Genomic DNA, 14,308 nt, shown 5'->3' with positions numbered 1-14,308 from the left:
CGACTCGTTTTTTAATTCTTAAATAAAACCAATTCCCGCACATTTAAAGCCATTTCCTCAACGTTTAACCTGCTTGTATTCTTCAGTTATATTAAAATGTTGAAGATATTTTAGCGTTTTTAAAGACAAACGCAGTGTGTATTGATAAACGCACGACGAAATTGCTTCAATGCTTCCGCTACCAGCAATTACATTTTCTAAAGTTCCATGAGTGAAAAATGGAATTATTAAGTGGAGACACCACCTTCAATTTTGTATAAAATCCCGCTCCTTTGGTTTAGCGAATTTGGCTTTTAGGACCTTTCGCACATGTATTCCCAGCACAAAATAGCCATTTATCCGCTCGCTTAGCTCTAAAAAATTTGGCTAAATCTTTAGTTGTTCGTGCATTTACGAAAATAAGCGGTATTTTTTGCCCAAAAGATCGCAAATATTCACAAACTTATTCAACGGTAATGGCGGATAATAGTTTCCGACGGTTCGCGATTTTTTGAGTCCTCGGAAGATATCGTAGTTACGTCACATTCTTACTATCTATCTATCTATCTATCTTACACAGGCGATGACATAAAGGCAGGGTTTCCATTTCTAAGGAAATTTCCTTAGAAAAGTGCTCCACTATGGGGGAGAGGGTCATAATTAATTGCATAAATTATACATTCTTTTCAAAAGTTCTTTGTTTCTCTCTGCTCACCAATCCCATCCCTGTGTGAGGAGAGCAATATGCAAATAAATTATGGAAGCCCTGCATAAAGGATTTTGCTTAATAAGCAAATCCTTAAAAATTGTTTTGACACGCGGATGTTCAAATTACGTACGTTTTTGTAAGAAGACCAACCTCACTGTCACCCCACCCCTGATGAGGACACTAGACCACAGTGTCGTGAATTTAATTTTTGTGTGGTGATTATACTTTCATTATTCAAATTTATTTTCGACAATTAACCTTTCCACTAATATCATCATTTAGTGGGAAAAATAGTCATCAGCTAGAAAGATCTTACTTAAATTAGTGCAATGTGCGAATGAAAAGTTTGGCTTCGAAATTTTGTACGAAAAATATAGCCATGCGAAGTTGGCAAATTTTGTATTCTTTTGTATTACGCGCGGAAATGTGTAGCTAAATTAGTTACACACTTAGGGTCGTAATACAGAAGTAAACAAGATATGTGAACTTTGCATGGCTATATTTTTCGTAACTTACAACAATTCGCAGCCAAACTCAGCAGTTTTACTTATTTTAGTAAGCTTTTTCAGAAAATATCCCTTTTATTGCCGAGGCAAGAAATTACCATGTGCCTGTCGTCCCTTGGGTCCAACGAAATTAGATCGTGTGAAAAGTCTTTAATAATGTAATCACTAACATTTCCATACTGACGATAAGTTGAATTTCTATTTTACTGTACCAATATATAGATGTAACCGCTCAACTTATGGTGTTCTGCGATATTCTTCACGAAGACTTCAGCTATGCACGACTGAAGGATGGCAATCTTTTTCTTACGAGCCTCCTTTAGGTTGCGGCAACCAAGGCGTGAAAAACGTGCCAGAAACAAACTACAAAGCTTTTCTTAATGCAGACCGTGGTATATTGCTTCAATTCAACGGAAATAGTGTTCCAAATGTCCGAGGCAATTTCAATATTACAGCAGGTAAAAAGTAATGAATCTATAGTGCAGACTCGTACCCACGTTTTTTCTCAGAGAAAAAGACCGTGGTGTCAACGGGTCATTTGAACTTGAGAAAATTTTCTTCAAAAAGCCCCATCACAGGCTTTTTGGCATTTCGTCATTTTGAAAAACTTGGAAATGTGGGTATGTAGCTTCGCCTCTCTATGTTGTATCTCTTAATTGTTTTAAAATCGTTTAAATATTTTGTGTTTTGCTTTGTGGAGACCTCCCATTGAGCAAAAACGGATTCCTAGGAAGTACTTGACTTCCACTTTAAATATTTTTGGAGCCATTTGATTAAACCCCTAACAATAAAATACATATATTAGTACTGCAACTCTTCGGCTACTTGGTGTGTATCTTTTAACAGTCATTTTTTGGCGCGACATATATTTTAAACAATCAGCGAAATTCGTACCCAGGCGTTATCCGATAATGTGACCACGACGATAGCTGAAGAATATGTGAACCTAAATTATATCCACGTTAAATCCCGTCTCGCAATGTTTGTTTTGTACTATACAATAACAGTTTGTATTTTGAGTTCTATTGAATATCTAACAACATTCAAGTTTGCTACGCGCTTCTAAATGATTATGAACTTGTGCGTATGTTAAGAAACGTTTTTAATTATTTTACGAGAGCGCGTGCATGGCAAGCTCTCCGGAGTTAAAGGCGATTCTCCATTACCGTCTGCTTCACCACGTCATACCACGGAAGACGAGTGGATGAATGCATAAACGTTTTTTGCTTTGTAGCATAAGTTAAAAAAATTACCCAACACTTTTGTTTGAATACCTGAGCATTAACAATCAAGTGCGGAGAGGAGAACTGCTACACTCCCACACCATTCCACCTCGTACACCCCTGGGAACACCAGGTGCCACGCCTTTGGGACATGACCGGTTCTCGTGTGGGGAGACACAGTTACAAGTTACAATTTGTGTAGTGTTGGTTTCGAATTGGGTCTTTTAAAGCGAGGTTTTGTCTGAATAACCGGATACTTCTGCCTTAATTAATGTCATGCATCTACTGTTTCTTCAGATATTTCACCGGATAATTTCAACCTAACTTACAAAGAGGCTGTAATGAGACAAGCCGCGCTGTTTCCCGGGAACGGAAACCGTTTGAATGTTTCTGGTATCTCTGATGATTTCTGGAGGAATAGCAACTGGTCAGTCATGGCTTTACTAAGGTACAAAAATACTAATGAGAAGTTTGTCAGGGTGCTGGGTCATGGTTCAACATCTGCCAACAAAGGGTTGCACTTAGGCATCGCAGTCAGCGACGATGCCAGAAATAAAAAGGTGAATGGAAGTAGCGGGTTTGAATATAAGAAAAAAATATCTATATAGGGTGTGTGTGACTTATGCAATATGGCTTAATTCTTTCAAACTAAGTGTTTTCTCACAGTAAAGATCTTAAAGATCTTTTAAAAAGTATTTCGGAGGCGCAGTACATTGTTATCCAGTAAACGTGAAAACTGAGCTTAACGTCAAGATTAGGAAGAAATTATACTTAGCTGTAGAGATGTAAAGTGGGTTTAAGATTTGTGGCGTGCCTTTTTCACTAAAGAATTAATTTTTCAGAACCCATATTACGGAAATAGTGTGGATGCCAGTTGAAAAGTATGAGAGCTTATATTCTACCCATACTAAATGCTATTTCCATACTATATATGGATATATGAACAGAAAAAGTATTTCACAGATTAAAATCCATGCAAATGTCTCACTTCTCACAAAAAAGCGTAAATTAATATTTCAAAATGGAGTCAAACTGTTTAAAGTGAAAAACTGTACGGTGTATTTTGTTTGGAGTCGAACTGTTTAAAGCGGAATATATGTAAATTTATTAATTTGTACAGGAAATGTCATTCAATGTAAATATATTCACATACTTTTTCATGCATTTAAATGAGATATGTTGAAAATATACCATCGAATGGGGGGTTCATACTGATTATAATCTTCCGCTCCTACGACATTCGAAAAAGGTAACACTCGTACAATATTGAAAATGTGGTGCTTTTAACTCACTTTCCAATACGCGTATAGATGATGAGAGATTCAGTCACAAACTTAACCACACGGCCCCTTTCTCTAGCAAATGAGAGGAGTTTATTTTGATGTTGGTTGTCAATAAAATAGAACATTTCCATAGTACGGATTAGAAAAAGGAATTCCAGTGTGTTCCTAATAAAGCAATTAAACCTTTGAGCATTGAGAAACGTTGTGGCGTAAATTGTAAAATAATGGCATCATCTAAAACGCAACACTCAATAGATTGCATTGCATCGAACAGCTTTGGTAGTCTACCCCGTGTTTTTATCTAACTCTTTTACTGTAGACTGTGATTCATGGCTATTATAACAACGATGTAACATTTGGAACAGTAGAAGAAGAAAAATGGTATCATATTACTTGGACTTCCCAGAAGGATCAAAGTGGGCAAGAAACACGGTATATGCTTATTACTTGTTGTATGCTAGCTAATAAATAATTATTTGCTGTATTATATAGCATTTGCAAGTTACCACTACTCCTGAGTGCCAAACGCGTTTGTTTACGCTTTAAAGTGTATATGCCATAACAATCATTCTTTTGTAAAAAATCAGCTGTGACTGGCTCCCTTTATAGTCAGTTACGTGATATTTTAATTTGGTTAAGTGCATAATGTTAAAACTGTATGAAGCATCCCATTCTTAGTCTTTGTAATGTAACATCTTGTAAGTATTTTTTACATAAATATAATCTTATGTAACATTATATCAATTAATTAAAGCTGTAATTATTTAAAAATCCTAATTATTTTGATGGATATCTTAAAAATTATAGCTATATAGGACTCTCATATTTATTATAAGAATTCGTTTTTTGCCCGGCAATAGCTACGATATTATTATAGCACGACAGAACTTAGTTCTTGTATGAAACATGTGAATGCGCGTTTTTTAAGGTGTATATATATAAATGGCGACGAACACAAGTGCGAAGGAGGGAAACGAAGTTACCAAGGCAGTGGTGTGACGACAGTGGGGGCTTGGTGGCATGAGAACTTTGCAGATTATTTACTTTTGGACAATCTTATTATAATATCTGGCGTCGTGCAGTACAATGTAGTGACGAATGACGAAAAACAAATCTGTTTTGCTCAAAAATTGGATGAGAAATTACCGTAAAACTGCTTGGTGCCACCTTATGGCTATAGAAGTACTACCATGTCTATTTTATTTAAAATCGTTAAAATTGTTTTAAAATGGTCCAATAATATCACTTAAGATAACGTACAATATTTGCTTGTAGTGGATGATTTTTGATTGTGGTATAATAGATCTAGATTATTGTAACTTTATATCCATAAAAGAAAATCCAGCCTCAACAATGTCGTGCATATATACCATATTGCGTTTACCGATTTAAATTTATACAAGACGCCGTTCTGGAGTTAACTCCGGCGCACGTGCCAGTCTTCAATATAGAGCTTCTGAACATAAACAATACGGTTCGCGTATTGTTTCGCATACATATTCGCATTTAGATGCCTTGCGAACCTAAATGTTCTATCGCGAAATTCAGAAGCACATCGCAGTATAGAACTGAGTTCAATTGTTCAAAAATGTAAATAAACCGCATGATACATTCGCTTCGTCTTACAGTTTGCCTGTGGAATTCGCGCTTATATATAGTTGTATCAAATCTTCGATCCTGTGCAAACTACGCGACGTGTCAACACGCCCATACACGACCACATCATCTTGTTAAACGGCGAAATAGCAGCGATATTATTAAAATAGGACCGGGTCTACATGTATTAAATATATTCTTACCCCAATTCAATCTAAACTTAATCGAACAGCATGAAAAGAACGGTTTATTTGTTCCTCTTGGAGGAATTGCCATATCATGCCAGCGAAATCGAATCGCGCATTGGAAAATTAGCCAAAGCTGTGCACCACAACTCTTGGGAGATAAGACTGGGACGTAGATAAATACGGTCACATACACATGTTTAATACTAGTGTATTTCGCGCCATTACAGACTTGCGACGACGAAAAATAAAAAAATAGGTACGCAGTGCGTACACGTGGGTAGCCTCTAAAACATTTGCAAAACATTGGCTGCGATAAAGGTACAAAGAAAAATTGTATTCAATGTCAAACTTCAGGCTGCTATAGTGGCAAGTAAATATCAACTAATGCTTATAATTTTTGCGTTGTGTACATTTTTGACAACAGAGTGGTGACATATGTAAAAGTATAGTTACAGAAGAAAGGAAATGCGTAGTTTTCGAAAAAGCGATGGTCGGTGAGCGTTGAATTATGTTAGTCAAAGCAATGATTTAATGTAGCCATGTCATTGACATTGTATGCGAGTTTTCCAAGGAAGTAAAATTGGTCAATATTAGGGGTCAGTTAATTTTAAACAACTAATAAAGCATTACCATATAGAAAAAGGCAGTAACAATCAGAAGTATCAGTACCAAGTTGGCCTATTTTATGAATATAACAATATTTCACCTGGCTGTCAATTTTTTGCCTGTGGGCATGCAGCTATTATAACCAAATGCTTCAAAGTTTAAAAAGAAGCTTTTATTTGAACATAACTAACAAAACAATTCTTTAAAAACAAAACTTTTAACCCAAATGCATTTCAACTAAACAAAAATCTTTAAAATATTGTTCAGATACATAGATGAGTCCTTCAAAATTGTTATGCTTAAATGTTAATGTGCATATCAAGTAGTTTATCCTCAATGAAACAAAACTTTAAAACAAACGTGCATTTCAACTGAACAAAAATCTTTAAAATATTGTTCAGATACATAGATCATACATACATAGATTGTTCAGATAAGTCCTTAAAAGTTGTTAATGCGAGACATTTGAAACAATTTTGGACTCTTTGTTATATGTTACTGTAAAATGATCTGGCAGATCAAGTAGTTTATCCTCAATGAAATCTTTGTTAAGATCTTTCTTGTCCATATCATATTGACTAGTGGCAAGAAAAACTGCTTGCATTATTGCATCATCAAAGAACATGAGAGAAACCTTTTTCTTCGTTGAAACCTCCTCAACCAGTGCCTGGGCATACCAGTGTTGTACACATGCTGATTTCTTTTGCAACATGGAGCATTTTGGGTTTGGGCATCTTACCTTTGTTGAGTTTGACAGGATGTTTCCATTGTCAATTTTCTTTTTGCATTTAAAGCAAGATGAGTAAGGACTCACATTCTCAACTCCCATCAGTTGAACAGAGCATGTGGTAGTTGGCAAATCTACAGCAACAGCCAACACATCTTTCAATGGGTTTTCAGGTTTGATGGAGCTACCTGACATTGCTGTGTTGAGGAGTACTTCCCCATTATATTTATCTTTTTTCACCCGTACATCATTGAAGGTATAGGTGCTCCCTTGTTGCAAGGTACCTACATATTTTTGCCATAATATGAATTTTGTTGTATCGGATGAATCTACAAGAACAGCTTCTTGAAGGGTTAGGTTTTTGGTTCCAATATTAGATTTAGGTGGGTGAAGGAATGCCACTTTTGCCACGAAACAAGCTGTCCAACACATGCACTTTTTGCAGTTGCAATGTTCATGCTGATAGGGATTTCTTGTTTGTCAAAGTTTATGCTGGGAAATTGCTCAATGGTTACATCATGACCCATCACATAGTCTTCTGCATTAGATTTTGTATCAATTCGAAATTTCTTTATTTTCACAGGACTGTTTGTGGTGGTAAATTGCTCAAATGTTTTTCTCTTGGGTGGGGAAAAGCAAATACCACGAACTGTCCTCTCTTGTGTTTGTAGTTGAAAATCAAAGTATTTACCTTTCTTTATTGGGGAGAGGTTGTGGATGTAACCTGAAATTTCAGTGCTGTCATTTGATAGGCTTTGTTGACTTGTGGATGGTTGTTGACTACAATGCTGATTTTGGATGGTATTTGAAGAGAACTTGGGAGTTTTCTCATTTTCTACATTTTTTAACAATTCTTCAACATCAGCTTCACTTATGTCATCAAGAGCGAGTTCTTTCTGACAATCATTTATAGCATCATGAGATTTTTCCTCATCAACATTTGTGACGTAATCAAGTTCTTCCATATCATTATTTTTGACATCCAAATGAGCTACACTTTCCTCACAACTCATACCTTATTTGTATTGCAACTAAAATACAAAAGAGAGCAAACAAAAAACTTAGTTACTAATGGCTAGGTTTAGTTTCAATACCTGCACAATGGCTAGGTTTAGTTTTGATACGTGGCCTTTCACGTGAATAGTACCCTGCTCTATGACGAGCAGTGCGAGCAACAATGGCTCCAGGTTATTTGTTTGATTTTGATTTTTGATACGTGCACCTCCGACACGTAGAGCGCCTGACAAACCGTCAGTGCAGGCAAGTTTGCCCCGAATATATATCTACGCTCCAATAATCCGATTGCGATCGAAATTCCTCGACCAGGGTAGAAAAACGAGCAATTAAAATAACAAATGTCAGATAAAATACACAAACTTTAAAGTACTCACCTTTGCTTTAAAATTTGACAAACGTATTAACGTAGTTCGGTTCTCTCATCCGAAAGCCATGAAATTTTCCGGAAGTAGAACGAACAGTACGTTCGTCATCTCTCGTTCATCTCTCGTATATCGGACGATTGCCGAACATGTGGCAACAGACAGACAGACACATCCGGACAGTTTTTCGACTACATAGTGGTTAGCCGCGCATGCGCAGGCTACCCACAAAAACAAAAACAAAACCAGGGCGAATTTTCAACTCCGTCGCTGTCGCCGGAGTAATAATGTACACGGGATAAAATCTCTTTTGACTTTTTAATTATTAAATTTGAAAAAAATTTGCATTGTTTTTCTTACATTCCAAGCCCTCAAATTTCAGCATGTTATAGTCCTATAATTTGTATTATATATAAGCTTATATATAATATATATAAAGAGCTTCGGAAACTAAAGCCCCGTTTACACTACACTGAATTTATTGGCACGGCACGGCTAAAATTGGTACCCGTGCTCAATTTTAATAGTGTTCAGGCTACCAAAACAAAGGCCGGGCACGAATGAAATGGGCACGGGTACTCATTTTAGCCGTGCCGTGCCAATAAATCGAGTGTAGTGTAAACGGGGCTTAAATGTCCTAAGAATGTAACTTTGCACGCCCCAATTGTACATTTCTCAAGTTTTACGCGGAGACCATGGGAACGCAATCTCTCTAAAACCGTCTTAAGCCGATTGTAATGTTCACAAAAATCGCGACCAAATACGATGACATCGTCTAAGTAGCATAAGCAGATTACGTAAGAAAGACCACTAAGGGCAAGATCCATGGCTCTTTGAAACGTTGTTGGCGCGTTAAGAAGACCAAACTGTTGTATATCTCACATCCGGTTACTTCCGGGTTTGTATGTATTATAAATAGGCTAGCTTCTCTTTGTAATATGTTACATCAGAGCGGTGTAATAGAAAAGGTAAAAAAACCAACCGAGTGGGTAAATTCTATAGTTATAAAGGAGAAGCCTAATGGAAGGCTTCGTATATGTTTGGATCCCAAAGACCTGAACGAAGCAATTATGCGGGACCATTATCCAACACCCACCTTGGAGGAAATCACCCCAAAGTTAGCTGGAGCTAAGATATTCAGCAAATTAGACGCTCGTAATGGATACTGGAATGTTAAGTTAGATGACGAATCATCATTTCTAACCACACAAGAATGCCGTTTGGTCTTCGAATGAGCCAAGATGTCTTCTAATTCAAGATCGATGAAGTCTATCGGAACTGTCTTGGTGCTGCTGGGATTGCAGACGACATCACAGTCTATGGCCAAGTGAGTCAAATCACGATCTACATCTTCATGATGCAATGGAACGTACAAGAACGGCTGGCATCAAACTCAACCGAGAGAAATGCATCATCAAGACCGCTGAATGCAGTTTTTTTGGTATGGTATACACCGCGAATGGAGTCAAACCTGATCCAGAGAAGGTCATAGCCATAGAGAACATGGAACCACCCAAAGATAAGAAAGAACTTCACACGTTCCATGGAATGGTCAACTAATTACGCCATTTATGCCCAACTTGGCAAATCACACGGCACCTTTGAGAGAGTTAATCCGAGATAACGTTGATTATCAATGGTCTCCGTCACATACAAGAGCTTTTAACATACTCAAGTGTCAAATAAGCACAGAAACTACACTTTCCTAGTACGATAGAAGCAAGTCAGTTGTGCTACAAGTAGACGCATCAAGTAAAGGCTTGGGAGCCGTTCTATTACAAGAGAACAAGCCCATTGCGTTTGCATCGAAAGCCTTAACCCCTGAGAGTAGGTACGCCAACATCGAGCGTGAGCTATTGGCAGTGATATATGGATGTGAGAAATTCCACACTCGTCCTAAGGAACAGATCCAGCAGAAAAATCTCGACATGGCACCTCCTCGACTTCAAAGAATGCTTCTACGGTTGCAACCATACGGTTGTATCATCAAATACAAGCCAAACAAAGAGATGGTGATAGCAGATACACTATCGAGACTGTCACCAAGGGATGGAGACAAAATCCCAGGAATGCGTGTGAAAATTCATCATCTAGTAGAATTTCCAAAAGATAAAAGAAGAAACTGCTAGAGATGGAACTCTTCAAATACTCAGCGAGCAAGTTATACAAGGGTGGCCTGATAGCATAAAGAAAATACAGCAAGCAGTAAAGCCTTACTGGAATAACCGAGATGACATTTCTATTCAAGAAGGACTTCTATTCTTAGGCAGTAGAATAATTGTTCCAGCATCACTCCGGCAGAAGATAATGCGAGAAATCCATAGTGGTCATCAAAGGATGGAGAAGTGCAAACTCCATGCAAAATCCTGCGTTTATTGGCCCGGTATATATAGAGAGATTGAGAGTATGGTGGCGTCCTGTTGTGCCTGCAAGAAATTCCAGAATTCACAGCAAAAGGAACCCATGATTCCAAGCGAAGTACCGCCAAGACCATCGCATACTGTGAGCGCAGAACTGTTTAAGGTAAATAATTTCTGGTACATTGTTATTGCTGACTATTACTCGAAATTTCCATTTGTGAAGAAATTAAATAATTTAACAGAACCCACTGTAGTTAATGTGGGTAGATCGATATTTTCTGAGCAAGGTTTACCAGAAACGCTCATTTGTGATAATGGATCTCACTTCTGCCCAATTTCAAGACCTAGCGAAGAGATATGGTTTTAAAGTAGTCACTTCGTCACCTCACTACCCAAAGGGGCATGGTTTCATTGAGAGACAGGTCCAAACTGAGAAGAAGATCCTGTTGAAATGCAAGGAATCAGGAGCTGATCCTAGTCTTGCATTACTGTCGTTACGTTCTACACCGTTAAGTACAACACTCAAATCTCCAGCAGAGCTACTAAATGGAAGAATGTTCAAGTCAACATTACCAGTAAAGATTCATCCACCAAGCGATCGGTACGAAACCAGAGACTTGTTATTAACACAACAAAAGAAACAAGTAAATTTATATAACAGGGATTCGAAGGAGAAGCCAAATCTCTTTCAAAATCAAGCGGTACAAGTTCAAGACCCTGTTAACAAAACGTGGAGTCCAGCGAGAGTAGTTGGTTTTGGACCAACTCCTCGTTCTTATATTACAGAGGATGGATCCGGAGTTCAGTTACGGAGGAATAGACAGTTAATCAAGCCTGATATACAGAAGACACCTGAACCGATAAATCGTGCAGCCTGTGGAGGCAACCAGGGTGAAATGAGACAGGTCGAAATGCCAAATGGACCAGAAATCCGAACACGCTCAGGTCGCATAGTAAAGAAGCCGGACAGACTAATATACAAGTAGATAATATCATTAAATAGAATTAGAATAAATTAGATAAAGTAGAACAATTGATAAAGACAATTTCAGCATAAGTATTTTAGATCATAAGTTTTTTTATTATTTAGGAAAAGAAAAAATATATATATATCTTTTAAGAAAGGAGGATGTTGTATAACTCGCATCCGGCTAGTTACTTTCGGGTTTGTATGTATTATAAATAGGCTAGCTTCTCTTTGTAATATCAGAACTTATAGTAAAGATATACTTTGCAATCCGAATGAATCTAAGATTTAGATCAAGACAAGATAACACAACACAAACGGCATTATTTTAAATTCAAATAAACCGCGTTGTGTGACAAAAGCAGTTTTATGACGATCTTTTTCGTTCACAGAAATCTGCCAGTAGGCACTTTTTAAGTCTAATGTTGAAAAATATTGCGCGTGTCCTAATGAATCCAAAATATCATCAATGCGAGGCAAAGGGTGCGCGTGGCCAACAGTGACAGAGTTGAGTTTTCTATAGTCGACACAGAAGCACATTTCGCCGTCTTTCTTTTTAACCAATATAATAGGACTAGACCAGGGACTAGTCGACTCGCGTATTATGCCTTTTTCGAGCATTTCAGCAATCTGACGCTCAGATTCCTCACGATGAGCAAACGGAATGCGGCGAAGGTGTTGCTTAATTGGTGTGAAATTTCCGGTGTTAATTTCATGTGTCAAAATGTTGGTGTGCCCTAGATTATCATCAAAAACGTCGGAAAACTCAAGTAACAAACTCCTTAGCTTGGCCCTATCTTCCCCTTGTAAAGACGAGTCAATTATAGACTCGATGTTATCTGATATAACGTTCGATGGTGACTTATTCCCAACCGCCCCGCAAATGTTGGTTCGAGACAGCACGACTCAATCAAAGGACAAAATTCTGCTAAATTTTCACCTGCAGTCAATTCAATCGGGCTATTAGACGTATTGAGAACACGGAAAGGCACAAGTCTGTTGTCAGGCTTTACGACAACACGTGCAATACTAAACCCGTGTCTAGCGGCGTTGCTGCCACGAGAACGTGGCTCTATTAAACCTATGCTACTGTTGGCACGTTTGGCCTCTTTCCCCTCTAAAATAATTTACGTTCGTGGTGGAATCACTACGCTCTCAACCAAAGAAACACCGGTGTTCCCTTGAAAACGGGATTGACACAACAAACGTCCGACGTTCGAATCCGCCTGCACATGTGGTGGACTCGACTCAGTGACTCCTGCTCGATCTGCCTTCGTAGACGATTGCGAAGGGGTTATGGGGGTAACCCCATGTTTGCCCACTAACATATAATTACCTAGGTTAACGTCTTTACATATAGATATATTATTTTGGCTGATAAAATCCCAGCCAAGAACACAGTCATATATATGGTGTATTATTACTAACTAAAAATATGCCGTTAAAACATGCACGGGATCCTAAGAATTTGACAGTACTAGATAAATGTCCTTGAATATTTATAGGGTGTCCGGTAATGGAGACACATTTCTCCTTCTTGTTTTTGTTCAATTTTTGCTCATCAAAGTCAATTGTTCTCTGAACCGCCTTACTAAGAAATGATTTCATTGATCCTGAGTCAATGAGAGCACTAACACGAACTTGGTCCACAAAACAGTCAACAAATGGGTGGATAACTGTACAATTATCAATAATATTTCTACTTACCACAGGATGGGCGCGATTTCCAACGACTTTCCGTCCATCCCTTAGTAGTTTAAATGACGCGATGAGCGGCATTCTCGTGCGATGTGACCAGGTTTCCCACAATTGTAGCCAGTCATCGTTCGACGCGCACTGAACGGTCGCCTTTGCGTACAATCTCGAGCGAAATGTCCTGGTAAGCCACATGAATAGCAGGTACCAGTGGACGAAGGCCGAGGGGAAGGATTCGCAGAGGTCTCTGTACGGTTCAGGCGGTTCTCGAGTGCTTGTTGTTTCTCGGCGATGCGTTTCAAGGCGTTTCAGGAGGCGTTTCGAAGTGTTTTGATGCCCATAGCACAGATCTATCTATGACATGGTATCCCGGAAAGTTAAATACCTTAACTTAAATCAAAGGAACAGTTGGAGAAACAGCAAAAGCCTGTTTGATCGACCTATTGACGCCACCTAAAGATATGCCGGTAAATGCCTTCAAAAGTATTGACCATCATGATAACAACTGTGAGTATTTGGAAAATATAATGTTGGAGATTGAAATTCTGAATAGCAAGGTCGACTCAATGCAGGCCCTAAACGATTCCCGTGATCCCCCATCAATCATAGTATCTAAACTGTCTAAAGAAGTAGCTTGCCTACATATTGATCTTGAGGGAGAAAAGGCAAAGAACAGTGCTTTAGAGCACGAGGTAAACCGTCTCAAAGATGAGATTTTGTTAATTAAATCATATCTAAAGGGAACAGCGAACATAGAGAACAATACAGATTTAAGTCCTGTCGGATTAGCCTCAGTTAATGGCAAAAGTAAACTACCCAATGGTCTGGGTCACAAATCGGTGCTTGAATATCAAAACCATAACGGTATAACGATGGGCTTAACAGCTGCTAATGATTCAGTCATCATTGTTACTGATGTCGAACAAAATGATCCAACTGCAGGTCATCTCCCTAATGGAAATAAAAGCCACCATTGTCTTAGTCCAAATTTCGATCAACTTGATGCAAATCAACTAAATGCAAATGATTCACTAAGACAACAGGTTTATCATTACCGCGCCAAACAACACAAAACATTCCTCCAAAAACA

Source organism: Dendronephthya gigantea, unplaced genomic scaffold, assembly GCF_004324835.1.
Source record: "Dendronephthya gigantea isolate DGI-Jeju-01 unplaced genomic scaffold, DenGig_1.0 000065F, whole genome shotgun sequence".
In the NCBI taxonomy this organism is placed as follows: Eukaryota; Metazoa; Cnidaria; class Anthozoa; order Malacalcyonacea; family Nephtheidae; genus Dendronephthya; species Dendronephthya gigantea.
This window is presented reverse-complemented; position numbering follows the sequence as displayed.